This window comes from Triturus cristatus, chromosome 1_2, assembly GCF_964204655.1.
Source record: "Triturus cristatus chromosome 1_2, aTriCri1.1, whole genome shotgun sequence".
Taxonomy (NCBI): domain Eukaryota; kingdom Metazoa; phylum Chordata; class Amphibia; order Caudata; family Salamandridae; genus Triturus; species Triturus cristatus.
Window position 1 is genome coordinate 754,043,062 of NC_140580.1, and position 22,058 is coordinate 754,065,119.

Sequence of the window (22,058 nt, forward strand, 5' to 3'; positions counted from 1 at the left end):
AAATAGTTGTGAGTTGGCCTACTGAGGAATATCCAAGAGATTCAAGAACAGGGGCACCAGATCCAGAAGTGATGAGGAAATATGATCAGGTGATGGTATATCTGAAGAGTAAAGTTCCTCCAAAAGAGACAGACTGGGTTAAGATAGATCGAACACAACAGGAAGCAAAAGAATCAGTTCATGCTTTTTACGAAAGGCTGATACTGGCATTTAAACAATTCAGTGGAGATGAACACCTGGGTGACAAGGATTTGAGTCATTTTGTATACAGGTTTGTATATGGTCTTAGACCTGAAATTGGTGAAAGAATTCGTGAACACACAGTGGATTGGCAGAGTAAAAAAGTAGATGAGATTCTGAGACATGCAAAATATTTCAGTGATGAAATTGAAGCAAAACAAAGAAAGCTGAAAGAGAAAGCAATGTGGGCACAAGTGAAAGTTGCAGAAAGACAGGAAGCACAGTTAGTGGAACAGGCAAACAATCCAGGAAATAATGGAGGAAATAGACCGAGATTTGCAGGAAAAGGAAGGGGAAGTCTTGAGGAAGCCAAAAAGAAGTTCCCGTGTCACAACTGTGGCCAACTGGGACATTGGAGATCTGAATGTCCTAATCCACCATTAGCGAATAATGAGGGTAAATCCTTAAATCAACAGGTGCAGAATGATGGGAATAACCAGCAGCAACAACAGCAGAAAGTTGTGAGACAGCAGCAGAGTCAAGAGCCAAAACCGCCCTTACCGCAGAATAGAGGGGTACAAAAGTACAATCAGGACTCAGGATTCTTCAATGATGAGTAGGTACACAAACCGAGACGTACTAACAAAGTACAGCAGTACTTGTTAAAGAGTGAAGGGAGTGAGTCTGAGGGTGATTATTGACGGTGCCGAGGAGAGGAAGAAGAGTGCATACTTGGTGCAACTCTAGAAATAGACCAGGCAGGACCATTTGTGGATGGGAAAATAAATGAAGAAGGTGTTACTTTTTTGGTAGACACAGGTGCGACAAGATCAACTGTCAGGTCAACAGATGTTAGAAATCTTCCTCTCTCGGATGAAGCAATCCAAGTAGTTGGTGTAGCCAATACACAGATCAGAACACGTCTTACTGAACCAGTAAAAGTACAGATAGGGAAATTTTCAGACATGCACAGATTTATTGTCTGTGACACGAGTCCAGTGAACCTGTTAGGTAGGGACCTATTGTGTAAAATGAATTGTACAATTTTTTGTACACCAGATGGAATAGCTTTTGAGACACCAGATGATGATGTTTTCTACCGAATGACTCTAGAGAATAGAGAAAATGAGTTAATTGGTGCATTTCCAGTGTTCAATCCGGAGGATTTGCCTCAAGTGTTGAGAGACACAGTGAAAAGAGCAGTTTGGGATTTTACAGGAGAGGATGTGGGATTGATGAATAATGTAGATCCAGTAAAAATTGCAGTGAAAGAGGGAATTACATATCCTAACATTCCTCAGTACAAAATGACACCAGAAATAATTGAAGGGATAACTCCTATAATTGAGAAAATGATTCAGCAGGGAGTTCTGAGAGAACTACTGAGTAGTCCGTGTAATTCACCGATAATGGGACTGAAAAAGCCTAATGGCAAGTTCAGGATCGTGCAAGACCTGAGAAAAGTTAATCAAATTGTGGTGGCATGTTGTCCCATTGTGCCAAATCCATCAGTGATTCTGTATCAAATTCCACATGATGCTGAGTGGTATACAGTGATTGATTTGTGTCATGCGTTCTTTTCAATTCCATTGCATCATGACAGCCAGCCAATTTTTGCATTTAGGTTTGTCCAGCGTATTTTAGCATGGTGTCGTATCCCACAGGGGTATACGGAGAGTCCTTCGATATTCAATCAGTTATTGAAGAAATCATTGGAAAGTTTGATCATGCCTGAGAGCTCAGTGCTAGTACAATATATTGATGACCTACTTGTGGCATCAAAGACACGTGAAGCTTGTGAAGTGGATACCATAGCTTTACTGAATCATCTGGCGGATGGAGGGTTAAAGGTATCTCCAGCCAAATTACAATTTTGCAAGAAAGAGGTGCATTATCTTGGACATAATATTGAAAAAGGTCTGAGAAAAGTGACTACTGACAGGATCAAAATAATCAAAGAAATGAAAGCTCCGAAAACCCAGAGAGAAGTGAGGATGTTCCTGGGTATGGTGGGATATTGTCGTCAGTGGATAATTAATTTTTCCCTGATAGCAAAGCCATTGATTAAATTGACAAAAAGTGAAATGACAGATCCGTTAAATCTGGATGCAGAACAACTGGCAGCATTTGAAGAGCTCAAAACTAAAATGTGTGAGGCTCCAGCTTTGGGTATGCCAGACTATGAAAAAGAATTCGAACTGTACTGCAGTGAGAGAAATGGATGTGCACTTTCAGTGTTAATCCAGAAACATGGGCAATTGAGAAGGCCTATTGCATACTTCTCATCGACACTTGACACTGTAGCCGTGGGGTTACCAGGTTGTCTGAAAGCTGTAGCTGCGACATGCAGAAGCCTGGAACAGAGTGAGGGGATCATAATGGGGTATCCTGTAAGGGTATTCGTACCTCACAATGTGGCAATTCTTTTGACAAGAAGCAGAACTCAGCATATGTCACATAGTCGGCTGACTAAATATGAAAAAGTGATTCTGGGAGCATCAAATGTGACTCTTGAGAGATGTGTGAATGTGAATCCAGCGACACTCTTGCCGGATATTGAAAATGTGGGAATAAAGATGGAAGATGATCATGATTGTTTGGATGTGCTTGAGTACTGTACAAAACCGAGACCAGACATAAGGGATATTCCCTTACCTGAGAATGACCATGTGTTGTTTGTGGATGGATCATGCCTGAGAAATGATAATGGTGTGCTATGTGCAGCATATGCAGTGTGCAAAGTTTCGGAGGTCATGGAAGCATCACCATTGAAAGGAGTAAAATCTGCGCAAGTTGCTGAATTAGTGGCGTTGACAAAAGCTTGTGAGATTGGGAAAGACATGAGAACAACCGTGTTGACTGATAGTCAGTATGGATTTGGAGTGGTGCATGACTTTGGCCAACTGTGGCTACAAAGAGGTTTCTTGACATCGGGTGGAACTCCGATAAAGAATGCTGAGTTGATTGGAAAATTGCTTGAGGCGATACAGCTGCCTAAGGAGTTAGCGGTTGTAAAATGTGCTGCACATGGTTCAGGGGACGATTTTATCACTGTTGGTAACAGGTTTGCCAACGATGTGGCGCAATATTGCGCTAAAACAAACCAATCTATTAACAGGAGTAGGATGGAAGAAATGTCTCTCCTTTCTGTGATGTTTACTAATGTCCTAGAAACGTGGGATGAAGTAAAGCAGTTACAAGATGAGGCAGGAGAGGAAGAGAAACAAGATTGGGTTAAAGCAGGTTGTGCTCCAAGAGAAACAGACCATGTTTGGGTCTACAGAGATGGCAGACCAGTAATGCCAAACTCAATTTTGTCATCAATGGCAAGGATGTATCATGGCCAGGGACATCTGGGGAGGGACGCGATGGTAAGGTCCTTTAAGCAAACCTGGTACAATGCAAAGTTTAGGACAATTGCGGAGAGCATCTGTCAAAGGTGTTTAATTTGTCAGCAATTCAACGCAGGGAAAAAGACAGTGGTGAGTCTAGGGACAATTGGCAGAGAAGGAGGTCCTTTTACAAGAATGCAGATTGATTTCATTGAAATGCCCCAAGTGAATAGACTGAGGTATGTTCTAGTGGTAGTCTGTTTGTTTTCAAGGTGGGTGGAAGCTTACCCGACTAGAAGAAATGATGGATTAACAGTGGCAAAGTTACTGTTAAGGGAGTTGATTCCTAGGTACGGGTTTCCAGTTACAGTTGAGTCTGACAGAGGTGGACATTTTCAAAATGAACTTATTGGTTTGATTTGTGAAGCATTAAAAATACAGCAGAAGTTACATTGTGCATACCGACCGGAGGCTTCTGGTGTGGTTGAGCAGATCAATGGCACAATCAAGAATAGGATTGGAAAAATGTGTTTAGCCACTGGCATGAAATGGCCAGATGTGTTACCTCTTGTCCTGATGACAATGAGATCTACTCCAGATAGAACTACTGGTTTGAGCCCGCATGAAATAATCATGGGACGTGCTATGCGCCATGCATTCGTGCCTGTGAATAAATTGGTGTCAATAACTGATGACATGATTTTGGATTACTGTAAAGGCCTGGCTGACGCAGTTCATTCTGTGTTTCACCAGATTGGAGAAGAAGCTACTACACTTGAGAAGAATCAAGCCCATGATCTAAGTCCAGGTGACTGGGTAAGGATTAAGGTGCACAGAAGAAGAAATTGCTTGATTCCAAGGTGGGGAAGGCCAAGACAAGTCATTCTGACTACAACAACTGCAGTAAAGTGTGCTGGAGTGAAACACTGGGTACATGCAAGTCATACTCTGAGAGTTCCAAGCCCGAGAGAGGGAACTGGTAAAGAGTATTATGAAGAGTCAGATTCCAGTGATGGTGAAGATCCTGAAGATACAGAATCAGTGAGAAAAGAAGCAGAGAGAGCTTCAAGAGATTCACTGCGAGTATCAGAGGGAGAATCGAATTCTGTTACAGAGCCTGAAGTTTCAAGTAGCAGTGGGAGTAAAAGAAAAGAAAAGAGAAAACACATTGAGCCCACTCCTGAATCAGAAGAGGAGGAGATTGAAGAACCACTTGAGATTATTCTTGAAGAAACAGGGTCAGAAGAAGATAGAGAGGGACAGATTGCGGAAGACCCCCGAGGAGGTGTAGGGAACATTGATGAGGAGCTAGGTGAAGGGACAAGTAGACAGCAAGAAGATTGCGTGTCGGAGACCCGAGGAGGGACAGAAATAGGGAAGTCTCAAACAGTGGTGAAAAAATCTGTGGAGAAAAGAAAAGCTACTGGGAAACGGAAACAAGAGGCACTTGAAACAGATGATGAAGATGAACAAACAGAAGGTCGAGTTCTGAGAAAGAGAACTTCGATTGGAGAAAAGAGTGTTAAACAATTGAGGCCGAAAAAGGTTGTGAAAGGAGATCGTTGGCCTAACAACCGAGTGAAAAGGGTGAGATACAGAGTAATAAGAGCAAATTCATCAAAGGCTGAACAAGTGAATGAAGTATCAAGTCAAACTTCAAGAGCTGAAGGAAAAGAATCAAAGAAATCAAAAGAACCAGTAGAAATAAGGAGAGTTAAAAGACCCAACCAAAAGTACAGATCACCGGAATGGTCTTATGTGACACTGTCTGAAGAAGGAAAAGAAGAAACAGTGACTCGAGATAATCCGGAAGTGGTCTTGAGAAAAGTGGTTGAGGAAGATACTGGTGAAATTCTGAAAGTACTCTTGACTGACATTGGAGAAGAGTCGAGTACTGAGGATTCCGACGTTGGAGATCTGATACAGTTTGATGTTGAAGAAATTGAAGTGAAAAATGACAAGTATCCAAACTGAGTGAAAGAAGGATTCACTTGGATCAAGTGAATAAGGAGATCATTTGGATAAACTGAAAGCTGAAGAGTTGCTGAAGAATTGAAGAAGTTCAAACAGTAGTGGAGTAGTAGGAGCTAAACTAAAATGGCTAACATAGAGGAGAATAGAAATAGATGTTCCTTTTTAAAGAGGTGGTGCAAAATGTGCTGCTGTTGTACTGGATTATTAATGCTTCTATGGGGTGTTTTAATTTTATTAGTTACTTTTAGAGTAGAATTTGGAATGGACACAGAGAATATGACTAATATAGAGAAGAATTCACAAAAAGTAGTTCCAATTAGAAGTACTAGTTACTTACACAAAGATAGGTCAATTAATAATTTTTCTAGTAATGTTTTTTCTAAACTGTTATATGAATATGTGAAGACAATGGAAGTGAGGGATTGCTATGTCTGCATGCAATTACCTGCATCCGTCTCAGAGGGTGTTACTTATCACCATTTACCAGCTACATATGGTATTTCTTGTAGTATTTTAAGTAGTGTTTTTTATTTGTTAGGGAAAATAGATTATAAGATGTCTAACAGAGATAGTATTTTTGGGCACTTGCCAATGAACAAAGAGCTGAATCCAGCTAAAGAAGCTAACACTTTTGGTAAAATTTTTATTGAAGAAAAAGGACTAACATTAGATTACATTTTTAAGAATAATTTAACTTGCAATTTGAAAGGAGAGGAGAAAGCTTTCCTGGATATGGTTGAGGAAAGGAGAGTGAACATGCATGAGAAAGGGGGAAAATATGAAGTGAGTGAGACAATTTGGGACATTGAGATGGGAAAGGAGTTGAGGAATGGGGCTAGTCCAACTTTGGCTCTAGATGCACAGCAGAAGGGTAAACTATGCATTACCAGAAGGAAATCCCAATATGATACATATTTTGTGGGAACTAGTGAGTGCCATGATACATACTTCATTGCGACAGGTTGGGGTTTCAGAGGTGGAGAAGATACGATTTTTCCGGGAGTATACTATGTTTGTGGGAACAAGGCTTATTACAAGTTGCCTGACCATTGGTATGGCACATGTTATGTGGGCCTGGTTTTTCCTAAAATTTTTCATACGGATAAAGTAAAAGATGTAGAAGACATTAATCTATTAACACGTTTTAAGAGAGAAACTTGGTCTGAAATCGTGGGTGATATTTTTTGGGTTTTGATTCCAGCAGTGGGAATTTCTTTAAATGCTTATGGAATCCGGAAACTGTCCACAGTGGTTGATCGCTTATCGACAAATACCGCAGGAGGGTTTCTTTTGGTGAATACGGAATTAAGTGCCATACGTGCCATGTCTATGCAAAATCGACTTGCCCTTGATATTCTTTTGGCTAAGGAGGGTGGAGTTTGTGGAATTTTGAAAGTTCAACATTGTTGTACTTACATTCCTGATGAAAGTAAAGACCTGAAGGTCTATATCAAAAATATTACTGATTTGCATGAAGAATTAGTACCACTTGAAACTGGGAGTTTATGGACTAAACTAGCTAATAAAATGATAGCTGTTAAGGATTTTATTGCAAAAATAGGTAGTACTATTATAGGTAGAATATTGTTTCCTTTGTCTTGTATAATTGTTGCTTTACTGATACTAAGATTGGTGTGTGTGTGTTGTAAAAACAGGAGAGGGAAAGAGAAATTGAAAAATGAAAAGAAAAACAAGAATTTTAAACTTTCAAAAAGAGAACCAGAAGAGATTGAACTAGAAGAATTGAGGGAGAGTGTTTATTTAGAGACAAAGAGAGATGATGAAAGAGTGACTGGTGTTTAATGTTGTCTAAAGGGAAGAGACATTTCTGATTTCCTAAAATGGGACAAAATTTTCACTAATTTTTTTTTTGGGTTTATTTGGTGATAAAATCACCAAAGGGGGGATTGCTGGAGCAGAGTTTTCTTTTAGAAAATTCTGGGGCTTTTTGAAGCTCTGGCATGTCTATGCGTTTTATTAATTTTATTAATAATTAACAATTAATTATTTGTCTTGTGTAAGTATGTCTCACTAATCAACCCGTTTGTCCTAACACAAGAGAAAGTTACATGAGGGTTAGCTTATTTGTGCTGTTCATGTATTTACAATAACGTGCAAGTTTTCATGTTTAAACGTTGCTGTGTGCTATTTATTTTGAGCACAAAACGCTGTCAGAATTAATGCTTTTTATGTTGCAAAGCTAGATAAATGCATTCACATAAGGGTATTAGTGGGGTTAACACTGTTTAATCATTATGTTGTATTAACGTTGTTTTATTTCTTTTAAAATTGAGATGGTCTATTGTGGCCTATGGAGGCCTAATCCATGATGGCTGATTTGAGAACCTGGCCTCGAGTGAATATTTCTGTGATGTGGCAAGAGGGACCCCTGCTGGAAAAAGGTTGAAGACAACTGACCATAGTCCTTCTATGAAATTTTCCATGAGGACGGCAGCAGCTTTGGGTGTACTCCAAGAAAAGTGAAAGTGTCCTTGGCTTTCTCAAAGGACAAAGGGGCCTTAGAGGGAAACTCTGAACTGTGGCTCGATGGCCGAGGAGGAATCGGATTAAAAGTGTTACATGTTTTATTTCCTTGGTTCCTGTTCCGTAGTTCATGCCTTGTGACTTTTCCTGAGCGGAGATTTCCAGATGTAGCAAAGCTACATTTCTTCCTTCTCGTTCTGCTCGGTGATACAGTTTATTCAGCCAACTTTATGTGTGTTTCTATTGTATTTTCCATTATAAAAACTGTTAGTTTAGGGAGGGCTCTCCCCACTCTTTTGGCCGCCTTCACGCGTTGCTGCGGTTCGATGCTGAGGACTCTGTCCTGAGAGACTTTACCGAGAGACTGGTCCTGACCCGTTCTGACACTTGGTTAGAATAGGTAACTATGAGAAATGATTTATTCTGATTGATTTAATTTTGACTAATTTTAGATAAAGCAATATAACTTTTAAACATGGTGTTGAATATTCTTTCTTGTCAATTATTGTGTATATTTTTGATTATTGTTGTATAGATTATAGAGTATGTTTAGGGACAACCACTATAATCAGGTCCTATCGCTTAGATATAGATGCAGGGTGGTTTAGGAGTTTTCTTCCCACAGGTTTATTGCTGGTAGAGTATTTGAGCGTATGTTGGTGAAATGGGCCCTAGCGTATGATGAATGTATGTGCGTGTAACTGTGAAATTACTCTATCTGTGGTAGTGGGCATATTTTTGATACCCTGATCTCTATCACAGCACCACATCAGCATCGCCTCAGCAAAGCACCCACGCAGCACCACCACCTCAGTATCACTCAGCACCATCTCAGTATCGCTCACCATCACCACAGCACCACCTCAGCATCAGCACCATCTTCTCATCAGTGCACTACCACCAACGCAGCACCCACACAGCATCAACACAGCATCACCTCAGCACAGCACCAACTAAACATTACTCTACACCACCTGAACACCAGCACAGCACCACCGCCTCAGTATCACTCAGCACCACCACAAGCACCTCCTCAGCATCCGCACAACACGTCAGTGTCAGCACCACCTCCTCAACAGTGCACCACTACCAATGCAGCACCACCTAAGCACCTGTGCAACACAACTTCAACATCAGCACAGCCCCACCTTAGCATCAGCGCAGCACAACCTCAGCACCAGTGCAGCCATACCTCAGCAGCAATTCAGCACCAACACAGTACCACTTCAGCATCAGTGCAACATCACATCAGCGCAACATCATCTCAGACCAGCGCCAACTCAGCATCACTCAGCACCACCTGAACACCAGCTCGGCACCACCTGAGCATCAGTGCAGCAACAGCAACTAAAAATCACTCAGCACCACCTCAGCATCACTTTGTAGGGAAGGTATCACTGTGCATCACCTCCGCACCAGCACACCACCACCTCAGCCTCACACTGCACCACATAACTATCATTCAGCATCACCTGAGCATCAACTCCGCATCAGCACACCACCACCTCAGCATTACTAAGCATCACCTCTATATGCCCTCGGAATCTGGCATCTGTTGATTCTCCCCTAAAATCTGTCCGCTGCTTATGTTGTAATTCAGGTACTATTCCCTAACATCCACCCTCCCATTGTTTATGCCACCCCATAACAAAAAAATATAACAAACAAGCATTAGAACACGCAGGAACAAGTTGCCAGCATTTCAAGGACAAACAAACTAGAATACATTTTTTATGTTAATTCATTTTTTAATACCGTCCTTCAGTTGAGCATGATGTCTTCGTGGTTATATACAAGGTAACAAAAATGCTGAGAAAACAATTTTATTGTAACTTTTCAACATACCACACAGCAGACACACTGCTCTACAACATAGCTTAAAGACATTAGCAAAGCCAGTAGCTCTGGCTAAACACTTATACGGTCACAAAGGCGAGACCTATTGGCTATGTCAATGCTTATTAAAAGATATTAAGGCAAAAAGGGAAAGAAGTCAAGAGGGAATTGGGGAGGTTGATTGGACTCCAAGTGCATACGTTTTCAAGATATTGCATGAGAGAACCCGGTGGAGGTGGGGCCTTGGGAGGAAGGGAATTTTGTACATCATTGTTCAATAGCATCTCTTTCTGGCACAATTGGTCTCTATGTTCAGCTTAGGGCGCCACTTGGGGGACATACGCAACATAAAATTAAACATGTGATAATTTTAATTTACAGTAATCAAAATATATTGAGCCGAACTGCAAACTGAAACCTCTAAATGTTAGTTTACTAATCGTATATACTGACATATTTCAAAGTTTGAGAACAATATTGTAGGTTATAAAATAGCAAAGACATCGTGGGTCAGGGGTGGCAACAAGAGAAACTGCGGAACGCATCATCTGGAACATAGTTACATTAGTACATATAATTTTCCTTCTTCATAGATTTCAAACAAAGAGGCACGTATATTGCGAAATGTATGGAGCCTTTAGTGTTTTAGGCCTTACTCGTCCCATAACCAGCTGGTTAACTCCTATCCTGAAGCCGGTCCTCCACAGTAGATGCACCGGCAGAGTTTACAGTGGGTCAATGATCATTTCTTCATACTAAGAAGGTTTTTACCCAAAAGCCTCATGTGCCCAGTGGAAAGTAGAGGCTTGTTGTAGCCACTACCTCCCACAATGTTTAAAATGACCTTTGGCTACACCCAGATTTTCTTTGATATCTTTTGTTTTTCAACAAAAATCTGTCAGCAGATTTTGAGCATTGATTGAACTTAGTCATGGGTATGATACCATAATATGCTGGATTTAATATTGTCCAGTACAAATATCATATCCAAAATGCAGACTACCAAAAGACCATCAAAGTAAGTAATTATAGGTAAGTATAGGTGTACTAGGTGCGATGATGCTCGGCTGAGGGGCGGAAGGAGCCACGACTGGCACCACCGGTTACAGCGTACTGTCCCCCCAGGACTGAAGATAATGGCTGGTGCGCCCCGATTGCGTGGTTGAGAGAAGATAAAAAGCACGTGGCCTGAGGTATTGATGTAGAGCTGGTGCAGTTGTGCGTGCGATCCACTTTTAAACTGGGTGCGGATACGATTGCCTGCATAGAGGGACGTGCACTATAAAGACTATACGAATTTATCACTTGGTTTCACAGACTGGCGAGTTAAACGCTCTAGAAGGAGCGGAAGTGGGGGTGTCGCTGTGATTGTGCTGGTGGTACCGGAGACCTTCGCCCGGGGACAGCGATGGGCAGGACGGACACTAGGCAGCCCAAACTCACGTTTGCGGCTAGTAAGAAAACAACAGCGCCAGGAGAGACGGCGCGCCACCCGGATGAGACGGCTGAGGCGTCGGGGGGAGCTGTGGATACGGCGACGAATTTACAGGATGTACTACGCGAGGTGCGCCAAGGGTTTGCGACAATCGCGGACAAAGTGGACAGGATCTCGTCGCGTATGGATGCGGTGGTGTTCAAGCTGGACGCGCACGAGGAGCGCTTGAAAGAGGCGGAACAGCGCATATCGGACTCCGAGGATACGGTGACACAACACTCGTCGCAGTTATCCAGAATGGACAATCTCCTACGTGTCATCGCAGCTAAAAATGAGGATTTAGAAGCGAGAAGCAGACGGAACAACGTACGCATCGTAGGTATTCCAGAAACGACAAATGTGGGCAAAATGGAGGAGTACGTCGAGAAGATGCTGGTGGCGGCGATTGGCTCAGACGTTTTCTCTACACACTTTATAGTGGAGCGGGCGCATCGGGCCCTGGGCCCCAGACCGAAGCCGGGAGCGACGCCTAGGCCAATTATAGCCCGGATGCTAAATTACCGAGATCGTGACGCGGCCTTAAGAGCGGCAAGAAGTTCGAGGTCGTTGTCGTATGAGGGTAATTCCTTCACGCTGTATCTGGACTTCACTCCACTGGTCCAAGAGGAACGTAGGAAATTCCTTGCAGTCAAGACAAAATTGCGAAACCTGCAAATAGACTACGCATTGCTCTACCCGGCGCGTGCGGGTCATGTACCAAGGGAGACAGAAATTCTTCACAAATCCACAGCAGGTGGAGGATTTTCTCAAGCAGCATAAACGGATTCGGAGGTTGGGGGCTGGAGCGGAGGATGAAATGGCCCCTGGTCAAGAGATGCTGGAAGATGGTGAACCGTGAGTGGACAGTACTGTATCTGCCTACAGACTTACTGCTGAGCGTAGAGCGTTACCCAAGAGCTCAGATTGGGATTTATTGTTGAAGGACAGTGTAAGGGTCTTTGTATTGGTATGTTTGATGTGGGGGATGAGGGGGTATTATGATAGACGGTTGATACCGGGGTCCCTATGGTATCGGGTCCATCTCCGTCTGCGATGCAGGAACTTATTGCTATAACAGGTTTATTGATATCATTAGCCGCTGATGGTATGCCCCAGATGCCTCTGATTATAGCGCCGGACGCCCCTCCTGGTTGCCGGGCTGGGCTGCACGTTGTGTGGTTCGGGCGGGCTGTCATGGGGGGGTATTAGTGGTGCCACCTAGATAAGTTTCCCGATGGGAATTACCCTAGCATACGGTTTTGGAGTTGTGGGGTGTCTTAGCCCTAGTTATCGGGGTGTGTGTGGGAGGGATTGGGAGGGTACGTTGCTGGCAGGTTGGGGATTGCTTCAGTGGGAGGGGGGGTACAAGGGTTGTAGTACTTGTTTGTCTGATTGGAGTTCGCAAAATGAGATGAGTGTAACGACATGGTACGGTGGTGGTTGGCTACGGTATAGGAAAAGGCTAGGAATGCACAGCGCTGACACCGCGGTGGCTCCTATGGTCGCATTGGCTGGATGTCGCAGGGGTTATGTGCGGTTTGGCTGTTCCCTTGGGCGGGAGATGTGGTTGAGGCAGGGTGGCGATCTGGATTATGTGTGGTTGACTGAAGATGACTGAACAAGATCGTAATTCCAGACTAACGGTCCTGTCCTGGAACGTCCGTGGGTTGAATGATGCGAGGAAGTGTCGGAGGGTGGTGGCCTATTTGGAACAACATCAGGCGCAGGTCGCTCTGCTGCAGGAAACGCATCTTAGTCCCCGGGATACTTATACATTTGCGAGTAGATGGGCGGCCGTGCGTAGTTTCTCCTCATATTCTGGGTATGCCAGAGGTACGGCGATTTTGATTAAAAAAATGGTACCGTTTGTGCGGTTGGGTGAACGCACGGATGATGAGGGTAGATTTGTATTGTTATGGGGTAGACTGGGTACTGAAACGGTCACGATTGTAAACTGTTATGGGCCAAATGTGGACTCGCCTGCGTTTTACACCAAGTTGTGGGGTGAGATACTGAATACGGGATCCATGCATATCATATGGGGTGGAGATTTTAATATTACATTGACACCTGGACTAGATAGATCGGATGGTAGCCCCCAATAAAACAAAAGTGCGAGAGATGTGGTGGCGGGCATAATGCAGGAAGGCGACCTTATAGATAGTTGGAGGTTCATGCATGCTGGGGTCCGTGAGGGGACACATTACACAGCGTATGCCAACACTTGGGCTAGGCTTGACTATTGCTTACTGTCCCGTGGATTAGCGGTGGATTTAGGCAGAGTGACGCACTTGCCGCTGTCCTATTCGGACCATTGCCCGGTGCTGGCTCAGGTAGCTATCCCGGGGTACGGTAGGGCAGCAGCACCGTGGCGTTTGCAACCCACGGCACTATTGGATCCCCTATTCCAGACAGAATTGGGGGAGGAGATAGTGGATTTTTTTCCGCGCAACAAAGGGTCGGTAGAAAGTGTTGAGACCATCTGGGAGGCGTTTAAGGTAACGGTGAGGGGTTATTACATCTCCAAAAGCTTTGGGGTATTAAGGGCCATACCCGGCATGCTCGCCAAGCTGGAGTCCGAACTTAAGGAGCTGGAGACTGGCATGGCCCGAGAGTCGATGGGCCCTCTCCACAAGGACTTTAGGGAAAAGCTGTCGCAATACGAGCGAGAGGCGGACAGAGAGGCCAACTTCAGGGGGAAATATTGGCAGGCCCGTCGATATTGTGAGGGGGAGAGACCTGGTCGGGCATTGGCGGGAATCACTAGGCTTTCACGGGGCACTTCGCACATATTAGAGATACGTGCATCGAGCGGAGTTATACATCAAGACACAAAGGGGATTTTAAGGCAATTCACTGAGCATTATGAGGGGTTATATGCCGCCCGTGACGGTGTTGATGTCCAGTTTGGGAACTTCCTAGACAATGTAGCATTATGTTGGTTGAGTGATGAACACAGGCAATTCCTGGGAGCCCCATTTGAGCTGGCTGAGATACGGGAAGCGATTATGTCTCTGAGTAATGGTAAGGCGCCTGGTCTGGATGGTTTACCTGCGGAATTTTACAAAAGCTATATTGATATAATGGCCCCTGTGCTTCGTGAAGTCTATGAGGACTCCCTGGAGACAGGAGTGTTGCCGGGAACGATGAGAGAGGTGGTGATAACCTCCCTGCTGAAACCAGATAAGGACGTGGTGGATTGTGACTCCTATAGACCACTATCCTTGATAAATTGTGATGCCAAGATTTTGGCGAAGGTGTTGGCCACGCGACTCTCATTGTTAATGACTAAAATTGCCCTTCCTGATCAGGCAGGGTTCGTCCCGGGTAGATCCACCGCAAGTAACTTGCGAACGCTTTTTTCCTTGATTCAAACAATAGCGCCGGAACTGCCTGTCGCGGCTATATTCCTGGACGCCACCAAGGCGTTCGACTCAGTTGAGTGGAATTATTTGTTTGCTATTCTGTACAGGATGGGTTTTCCCAAAATCTTTGTCGCTTGGATAAAACTGCTCTATACTGACCCTACGGCCAGGGTGTTGATCAATGGGGAGCTGTCCCCGCTGCTGTTTGCCATAGCAATTGAACCTCTGGCATGTCGTATCCGACAACTGCACAAGCAAAGTGCCTTCAAATGTTTTCAAAGGCAGATTGATGTGTCCTTATATGCTGATGACTTAACGCTCTATGTGGTGAACCCGCAGAATAACCTGAATCCGCTGCTCCGCGAATTTGTGGTGTTTGGGAGATTGTCTGGAATTCACATTAACTGGAAGAAATCGCAATTTTTCCCTATGACGACCGCGGTAGGGAGATATGCACTGGATTTCCCGCTTGAGTGGTGTGAGTCGGATCTCCGATACTTAGGGGTTCGAATTTCGAAGAGCCGGGAAGAGACTTTACGTCTGAATTATGGCACAGCCATAAGTAAGTTGGCGGAGGATGTTACGTGCTGGATATCATTGCCGTTGACTATGGCTGGTAGGGCCGCATTGATTAAAATGGTGGTGTTGCCTCGCTTCTTATATTTTTTCCAGAACATACCGTACTACCCAGGTGCGTTTTTTTTCCGGACATTGCGCTCTGAGTTATTGCAACTGTTTTGGGCTGGCAAACAGCCCAGACTGGCTTGGTCGACTATCACCCAGCCGTACAGTAAGGGGGGATTTGATGTCCCCGACTTCCAAGCGTATTACCTGAGCGCGCAGGCACACTTTGCTTATCATTGGTTTACCCCTACGCCCTGCATGCCGCAGCTGGCGGTAGAGGACTGGATAGCTTGGCCTCTGCCACTGCAGGGTATCATACATGGTCCCGTCACTGCGATTGAAACGCCGCTCACCACCGTGACGTGCACGATTGATGCCTGGCAGCAAATACTGCACAGGATGACATATAGCCTGCTATATGCTCCGACGTTGCCGCTGGTTTATCATCCGAGCCTCTCTCTGTTGCAGGAAGGAGGGTTCCGCGGGTTATGTGCTAAGATAAAGATCCGACACTGGGGAGATCTCTTCGTGAATGGTCAGTTCAAGACGAACGAGCAATTTTTCGAGGGATATCAGCCTAATCCGCTTGAGGTCTTTTACTATCTCCGGTTGCGGCAAGGGATGAGACTGGTGATACCGCATTATCCGGAGGAACCTGAGGTGGTGAATCCGTTGCAGGTTCTGCTTGCTTCTATGGATGGTAGGCATTTGGTCTCTCAGCTATACCGCAGTATTCGAGAGTGTGGTGGGAATACAGGCGGTAAAGCGCTTCGATGTTGGATGGTTGAGTTGGGTAGGGACATCACGGAGGCACAGTGGGCGTATTGTTGTGAGCTCACTTCCCAGATCTCCTCCAGCTGCAGATTGCGTATGATCCATTATAAGTTTCTGCAGCGTTGGTACTACACTCCTGTTAGGAAGCTTCGATTTCGGTTGTCGGATACTGACCGATGTGAAAGGTGCCACTCGGAGGGGGCTGATTTTCTACATCTGGCTTGGATGTGTCCAGGGGTGGCTGCCTACTGGTTGCAAGTCCATACTGCGCTTACGGCTATGGTGGGGGCTGTGGTTGAACTAGACCCGCTCGTGATGCTGCTGGGCCATACAGCGTCGGTACCTAAGGAGCACCGTAAATTTGTTAGCATTGTACTGTTGCTTGCGAAACGGCGTGTTGCATGTAGGTGGGGTAGGGGTCGAGCACCAAATTTCAAGGAGTGGTTAGAGGATGTTCTGTACTGCCAGGACCAGAACGCGATCTATGCTGAAACGCAACCATTGAAGAGCAGGGCTAAAGACATATGGGATCCGTTTAGAGCATATCTGTCGGCGCAGACTAGCTCCGCTGAAGGGGAAAGTCAGTTACCGGAGAGCGCAGTGCTGACTGGTATGGCATCCGACTAGCAGGTGCTCATTGCGGCTTGGCCGTGGTGGGGACATATGTCGCAGGGTGCTATGTTCGCTTGCCCAGAGTGATCGGGACTCGTGTGACCTCTAGTGGGCTGCTGTGCTTGGGGTTAAGTTTTTTGGTTTTTTTTTGTTTTGGCCTATGTTTGGTGATAGCTGATGGCACATGGTCCGAATGGGCCTAATGGACACACCCTCATCCCGTGGCCCGGGACTGCTATGTAATACACATCACTGACACTCAGAAAGGTATATATATAAACGTGCCGCCAGACCCCCGGGTTGTCGGCAGATTGGCGGTGTACAAGGGGGTTGAAATCTCGATATAATGTCTACTATAGCCGGCCCGTGAGGTTGTAGGCGAGAGGATGTATGGTTCTGGAATGTCGAAATAAAGGTTTTTGAACTTTAAAAAAAAAAAAAAAAGTATAGGTGTACTAAAGTCCACATACATGTACCTTGACTATAATGATTTCATCCAGGTATTTAGGTGTGGTGTTAAGAATAGTAAATCTATAATTACTTATATACACTTATAATAATAATATTTGGTAGTCGATATTTTGGCAACAAACTTCTTGAAGGACAACAATAACATTTAGGGGCTCATTAGGATAACAGGCGGATCGCCACCGCCCGTATGGCGGTGGCGATCCGCCTGCTAAAACCCACCGCGCGCCTTCAAATTCCCCCGCCACATTACCTTGGCGGGGGGGACCCCGGCGGACGGGAAGACCGTCCGCCAGTTTTCCGCCGGTAGGCAATCCGCCCAACTGCCTACCGGGTGGAAAAGCAGTTTATATGGTGGCGGTGTCTGCCATCCATATTACAATGCAGGCGGGGACCTGCCTTTCCGTGGCGGAAGTCAGGCGGTTTTTGCCATTGGGGGCCCCAGGGATTCTGGGGGGTGGGGGGTGCACATGGGGGGTACCTATGGTACCCCCTGCAGTTCCATGCACAACATGGCAGGCTCCGAGCGGTGCCTGCCATGTTACGCATGGAAGTGCACGACAGCCTTCTTGGCATTGCGGCGGGCGGTGCTGAGAGCACCGCCCGCCGCAATGTCAGGAATGCAGGATGCGCCCGCCAGTGTGGTGGGCGCATTCTAATTTCACCAACGGGACCCCCGCACCAATGGGGGCGGTCCCATTCCACGACAGGATAGCGGACGGACAAAGTCCGCCCGCCATCCTAATGACCCTCTTAATGAGGTTCAAAATTCCCTTGGGAAATAATCAATGCACGTACATAACTTACACTCTCTCCTCAATCAAACCTTATGCTATTAGCTACCACAAAAAGTCCAGTACTACATCAGAATCTAAAAGACACCAAGATTTAGTAGCGTATTGACAATTCTAGTTTTAAAACCTTACAATGTCTTGTTCAATAATGTCATAGTAATAATCATAACAAACGTGTCATTCATAGAGTTAAAAACTATTTTAATAATAGAGGAATCTTGCAATTAAGATCTTCACAGTACGGCGCAGAGGGATTTTATACAATAAATACAAAACAAATCTAAAATAAAACAGGGAGGACAATAATAACATCCACGATAGTCTGATATACAGTGTTTTCCAAAGTTTTATAAGTCTATTTTATTGTGCAGGCAGATAATTCAACAATATACACAAAAATATGTCACATGATGCCTGATTAATGCAATTTCCTTCCTGGTTCCAACACTTGGATCTGTGCTTTTTATGTAGGAGATACTTTTTATCAAGTGATAACTAAATTTGCATTCACGTGTCAGTTGTAGTTTAATTCTGGATGATGATCTAAGAACATTTTGAAGACCCAACCATATAGACTGTCATTTCCAGCATCTTAGTAGGTTGTGAATTTTCATATGGCATCCTGGGATGGCAATTTAGGAGGTAATTTGGCATTATTTACGGGCAACACGAGGACCACCGAGCCTTTGCTGTTCTGCTGGATTGAATCATCAACATATCCAAAACTTCCTAGTACTTTCAAGTTTGAGGCTTAATCCCTGGTTGATCCTGTCAAGAATCTCTTTCCAGTATTACTGGATGTTTCCACGTGACCATAGTATATATTTTGAAAGCTGACTTGCCACATGTCTACCATCTGTTGGTATCTAAATTTCCAAGACTTGAGTGTTTACTTTCTGAACTAAAAGAGGTCAGGAGTTTGGGTTTAAGTAAACGGCACATTTGGCGGGGGCCGAGGGCGGGAAGACCAGGGCCATTAAATGTGATATTTCTCTGGGTACACAACTGCCCCTTATGATACTGATTAGAATTGATATGCTAGGGTATAAGACAGTCAGGATCTCGACATGACAACTTCCTTAAATCTACAAACACATTTATTAAGAGATCTAGGGGCTCATTAGCATTTTGGGTGGATCACCACCGCCGGCATGGCGGTGGCGATCCGCCCAACATTTGTGCCCGCCTGCATGCCAATTCCCCCCGCCATATTACTATGGAAGGGGGGACCCCAACGGACGGAAAGACCGTCTGCCGGTTTTCCGCTGGTAGGCAATCCGCCCGATTGCCTACCGGGTGGAAAAGCAGTTAATATGATGGAGGTGTCTGGTAGACACCGCATCCATATTATGATGCATGCGGGGTGTTGCCTTTCACCACCACGGAAAGGCAGGCAGTTATCGCCATTGGGGGCCCGTAGCGGGCCCCCAGGGATTCTGGGGGGTGGGTGGTGCACATGGAGGGTACCTATGGTACCCCCCTGCAGTTCCATGCACAACATGGCAGGCACCGCGTGGTGCCTGCCACGTTGTGCATGGAACTGCACAACATGCCTTTTTGGCATTGCGGCGGGCGGTGCTGAGAGCACCGCCCGCCGCAAGGTCAAGAATGCAGGATGCGCCCGCCAGTGTGGCGGGCACATCCTAATGTCACCCACAGGACCCCCGCACCTATGGTGGGCGGTCCCATTCTACGAAAGGATGTCCGCCTGCCATTCTAATGATGCCCTTAATCTTTAATTTGATGTAATCAAGCTACTAAGCCTTTTAAACAATCCTATTCTTGAATCCACCCAAGAAAAAATCAGTATAGCTTAGTTGCAACCAACACGTGATGCACACAAGATGTGTATTAGGCTGTTTTTGTGAAAGACGGTTGTGCTGCTTTCTAATTGGCTGTGGCGAGGTCGCTGTTCCGGCCTATGATGTATTTTGTTGAACACATTTGTTCATGTCTTTGACAACACTTGAAACCTGATACTGAGTCACCATTAGATTTTTCTGTAGCATGAGGCCATATCAGGAATTACATTACTGGTGTGGGAGCTCATCTTAAATGTGGATTGTGATGTATGTAAGTTATCCTTGTGTGGACTACAGGTGTCTGCGGACGAAGTCATGAAAAAAATAGAGAAAACATTGAAGCAAGTAGCATAAACGAACTTTCGCTTGTTATGTGCAGCATACATTAAGTTGATGGTGTGCAAATTTGCAGTTTGTTTGAAATGTGCGTAATGGTCTATGGAAAGATTTGCAACTTTGCACAGATTATCAAGTTGCATTACTTTGCTTCCTGTGCAGAGGGAAACTTTGCAGAAGAGAGAGAAAATGAGCACAAAATTGCCACTGTGCATAAGAAAAGAAATCAGAAGGTAAACTTGCAGAGAAATACTCCGCATACATTTTCAGGCTTAGCTGGGTTTGATTAGAGCCATTTGGTGATTCTGTAGCCATGTTGGGGACTTGCTGTCCAATAATTCCAATCTCCCCGTACCTCACACTTAGAAGCTCCCACCACCTCCCACGGTATGGAATGCTTTTGGTCACTCTGCAGCCGGGTTGGGGACTCGCTGTCCCACACTTCCAATAGCCCCAGGAAGGAGGGGCTCTGGCATGTCCCCACATGCTTAAAAGTGCCCACCACCTCCTGTGGCACGGGACGCTTCTGGTGACTCTGAAGCCTTCAGTGCCTTTTAGATTTATTTATTGTTTTTAAGGACAGTTTGGACCGGTCCTCCAATTTTTTTTAATGCCATTTTATGGTGGTTGGCTCTACGAATACCAAACATATGTTTTTCAGCCCAGGGACAGAAACTAAGCAGGGTGGACCACTTTTTATGCCTTGGGATCTTAATAAACTCTGGAATTAGTTGTCAACTGTTGATTACGAAAAATGTAGGGAATTTAAAGAGGGTTATCTCCGGTTTAAATGATTTTGCTACCCGTCTAGGACATAAGCCCCCACAACTATTAAGAGATGTATATAAGCCAAATGCATTCCAATGGCTACCTTAGGATGTGAGATGTGGGGATATGCTTCTATTTGTCAAATCCAGTAGGCAGAAAACAAGTTTATGAGGGGACTTTTGCCTTTTGGGGGTGGGGCAGGGCATCAATGCCGAGATTTTACACGAAGAACTAAGCATGAGGTTTAGTGCAGATTTGATTCACCTTTGCCCTCTTTTATTTAAGTGTACACCTTGGTATAAGGGGTTCACTGATAGAATATCAACGCCCAAAATATCCCCATACACAAATATTGAGTCATAACTATTGATGTCAAAAATATCGACATCCTATATTTATAATGGTAAGCATAAAAATATCGGGGGAATAATATCGATGTAAAAAATATCGATATACAAAATATCCAATTTTTTATATATGTAAAAAATAATGTTAAATATATTAAATAAAATGAACTTTAAAAAAATTATTTGGATTTAATATACATTTTAACAAATATAAGAAATAAATGTAATTTAATTTTTTTTAACTTACACATATAAAATGTAATATATATTTACTTCAAAACAAATAAACTATTAATTTTAATTTCCTTTTAAATCTTATAAATACATAAAAATGTACAAATAAATATATATACATACACCTATACCATAATATCTAATAAAAAAAATCTATTATACATTAAAATATTTAATAGTCTTTAAACTTAAATTTTGCACTCCATTGAGTGCAACAGTAGGGAAAGTGTTGGATAGTGGAGGGGTAAAAATAACTATTCCCACTTTGAGTGGTGGCGAGATACCGGCGTCGTGGAGAGGCGCCGAAATCATCCCCATATACAACAAGCATTAAAAATTCAATAGGTCTCGTCTTTCATTAAGTTAAAGCCATTTGCTTTGCTATAAAATACCATTTGCAAAGCAAATGGCTTTAACTTAATCAAAGGCGAGACCTATTGCATTTTCAATGCTTGTTTTCTAAGCAATAATCCCTTCTTGGGCAGCACCCAAATCCATATATGATTCAAAGCATGTCTGTACAGCGTATATACTGGATGTACGGGCGCACTTTGTATTTTCTCTATATTATGCGACTCATTCCCTTCACCAGTTAGAAATGGACTCCGCTGGATGCTGTGGACAGAAAATTGCTCTTCGGAAATGTGGTAATTT